The 3,736-nt window shown below is 47.8% G+C and overlaps 1 long non-coding RNA gene across 1 annotated transcript in view; it reads right to left on the bottom strand.

Moving 5' to 3' along the window:
• Positions 1-512: 512 nt before the first annotated feature.
• LOC133010056 (uncharacterized) overlaps positions 513-3,736 on the bottom strand; it is a 5,774-nt gene continuing 2,550 nt past the window's right edge. The window contains exon 2 of the long non-coding RNA XR_009680673.1: positions 513-1,580. This is a non-coding gene — a long non-coding RNA (uncharacterized LOC133010056). The remainder of the gene's footprint in view (positions 1,581-3,736) is intronic.

Raw genomic sequence — 3,736 nt, 5'->3', positions numbered from 1 at the left:
AGTTGATTAATTTGAGCATTCGGGTTTACAGTGCACAGACATGATGTCAGCACAGACACACACAGACATGATGTCAGCACAGACACACACAGACATGATGTCAGCACAGACACACACAGACATGATGTCAGCACAGCAGGCACGTGCACAGATAGACCCCTAGTGGTGCTCAAGCACCTCCCCTTTTGCCCTGGATGAGAAAAGTGCCCTTCTGCTGGAGCCCAATTTTTTCTTCATTCATCAATACTTAAGAATAAAAATTACTCTCTCTGTCATCAATTCCCCCCCAATGTGTTTTGATATCTGACGGGATATTTATTTGAGTTCTTGTGAGAATTTCGCCCTGACATGCTCCGCTGGCCCCGCCCCCCCCCTCCTCCTCATGCAGCTGAGCGCCAAACGCTATTATTAGTGTTGTGCTGCTTATACTTCAACTCTGTCAGAAAACAGTAAACAAAAATGTGTGTGTACTGTGTTGTCAGCTTTATAGAGATTATGTAAGTCACTCTTGATTATTATGCACAACATTTATTTATCTCATTTACAAAATTTGCAGCATAATGCCAAGAAAAGACAGACTCCAAAAGCAGAAGGATAGGGAACTGCAACAAGCAGCTCAGGGTAGCATCTCTATTTTATATTGGATCAGGCCATCAACAATTAAAACAAATGAGGGAGAATGAGAAAGTTTTTATTGATTTATTATCATTATTTTCAATTTCATAAACAATTTTGGCGATGGGTGCCCTTTTTTTTTGGTTTGAGCACCTGCCCCCCAAAATGTCTGTGCACGTGCCTGCATACTACACATCTTCATCCTCTTCGTCACAGTGAACTGTCGGGTCAGCTCAGGTCAAAGGTCAAACACGTCTTTAAACAGCAGCTCGCGCTCAACACAGGAAGTAGATTCATAAAAAAGAATAACCACTAAGGAACATCCAATCAGATCAGTCCATCAACACACCATTTACAAATGAGCTGAACCAGACTGAGCAGAAGTTGTTCTCCATCACATATGATGATAGGGCTCGCTTTGTCAGAGTGCACAATGCAACATAAAGAAGAATCAATAACAACAAGATAGAAAAAAGAGCAGAGCTGTGGGAGAGCTGGAGACACGGCAGCCTTCCTTCTTTGGAACTTTAAGATCATAAACAAACATCTACACAGAATGTGGATCTACACACATGGAGACAGACTGAGGGACAAAGGTGGAGAATAATAAAGACAAACTTAAACACACTGTATGTGACTCTTTATAGAGGGTTTATATATTCTGCTTGTGTTGTGTCATTTCAATAAACACATTCTTCATGTGAATAAACACAATCGGGGCAGGAAGGTTGCTGGTTTGAATCCGGTTCAGATGGGTCTTCCTGTGTGGAGTCTGCATGTTCTCCCCGTGTTTTCTCCAGGTGCTCCGGCTTCATCTCACAAACACATGCAGATTAGGGGTTGTGTAGATTGGAGACTACACACAAGCTGCTGCTGCTTCAGCCTCTGGATCCTCAGGACACAGCTCAGCCTCCGTCCACACACACTGTCCTCTTCACACTCAGCTCCACTAAGACCACCCCCACCTGTTGAGAGAAGAAGACATCAGTGTCACAGAGACTCACTTCATCAGCTGTGAGTCAGTGATGCAGCTCATCCAGTAGAAAGAGCAGCAGGGACTTCAGTCCTGTTCAGAGGTGGAGCAGCTTCCTCTCTGCTTCATGTTCACGTGTTGGAATGAACACGCTAAGAGCTCAGTGTGTGTCCTCTGCATGTCAAAGTGCAGAGTGGACACCTGAGAGGTGGATTTACTGCTGTTACAGGTGAAGACATGTTTCACTGTGTGTTGATGAACATCTGCTTCTGACAAACTGGGACCAGATGAGACAGATGGACCTCAGCAGAGGTTCTGCTCTGTAGAAAGAGCTCCTGGTTACCATGGTGATGAGGAGAGGCTTCAGTCCCACTGATCTCAGAGCTGTGACAAAGATCCACCTGATCAGTTCTTCACTGATGAAGTGAGAGGACAAACTGTCTCAGATCAGATGAAGACGACACCGTCTCTGTCCCTCGTGTGAGGCTGTCCGCTGTGGTCCAGCTTGTGTAAGTTACAGCGCCCCCTGGTGGCATCTGGTCAAAATATATTACGTGACCACGACATAATAACGTGTGAACGAGATAAATAACTCGAGGCCATGAGATCTGAATCTGTTGTTTACGAACAAGACGAGTGGAAGACAAGAAGACACACACTGTCTCACTGTCTCTGAGGACACACACTGACTCTGAGAACACACACTGTCTCACTGACTCTGAGGACACACACTGTCTCTGAGGACACACACTGTCTCACTGTCTCTGAGGACACACACTGACTCTGAGAACACACACTGTCTCTGAGGACACACACTGTCTCACTGACTCTGAGGACACACACTGTCGCACTGTCTCTGAGGACACACACTGTCTCACTGTCTCTGAGGACACACACTGTCTCTGAGGACACACACTGTCTCACTGTCTCTGAGGACACACACTGTCTCACTGTCTCTGAGGACACACACTGTCTCTGAGGACACACGCTGTCTCACTGTCTCTGAGGACACACACTGTCTCACTGTCTCTGAGGACACACACTGTCTCACTGTCTCTGAGGACACACACTGTCTCTGAGGACACACACTGTCTCACTGTCTCTGAGGACACACACTGTCTCTGAGGACACACACTGTCTCACTGTCTCTGAGGACACTCACTGTCTCTGAGGACACACACTGTCTCTGAGGACACACACTGTCTCTGAGGACACACACTGTCTCACTGTCTCTGAGGACACTCACTGTCTCTGAGGACACACACTGTCTCACTGTCTCTGAGGACACACACTGTCTCACTGTCTCTGAGGACACACACTGTCTCACTGTCTCTGAGGACACTCACTGTCTCTGAGGACACACACTGTCTGACTGTCTCTGAGGACACACACTGACTCTGAGGACAGACACTGTCTCACTGTCTCTGAGGACACACACTGTCTCACTGTCTCTGAGGACACACACTGTCTCACTGTCTCTGAGGACACACACTGTCTCTGAGGACACACACTGTCTCACTGTCTCTGAGGACACACACTGTCTCACTGTCTCTGAGGACACACACTGTCTCACTGTCTCTGAGGACACACACTGTCGCACTGTCTCTGAGGACACACACTGTCTCACTGTCTCTGAGGACACACACTGTCTCTGAGGACACACACTGTCTCACTGTCTCTGAGGACACACACTGTCTCACTGTCTCTGAGGACACACACTGTCTCTGAGGACACACACTGTCTCACTGTCTCTGAGGACACACACTGTCTCACTGTCTCTGAGGACACACACTGTCGCACTGTCTCTGAGGACACACACTGTCTCACTGTCTCTGAGGACACACACTGTCTCTGAGGACACACACTGTCTCACTGTCTCTGAGGACACACACTGTCTCTGAGGACACACACTGTCTCACTGTCTCTGAGGACACACACTGTCTCACTGTCTCTGAGGACACACACTGTCTCTGAGGACACACACTGTCTCACTGTCTCTGAGGACACACACTGTCTCACTGTCTCTGAGGACACACACTGTCGCACTGTCTCTGAGGACACACACTGACTCTGAGGACAGACACTGTCTCACTGTCTCTGAGGACACACACTGTCTCACTGTCTCTGAGGACACACACTGTCTCTGAG

Source organism: Limanda limanda, chromosome 9 (genome assembly GCF_963576545.1).
Source record: "Limanda limanda chromosome 9, fLimLim1.1, whole genome shotgun sequence".
Classification (NCBI taxonomy): domain Eukaryota; kingdom Metazoa; phylum Chordata; class Actinopteri; order Pleuronectiformes; family Pleuronectidae; genus Limanda; species Limanda limanda.
Note: the sequence above shows the minus strand (reverse complement) of the source record. Positions and strands in the feature narration are given on the sequence as shown.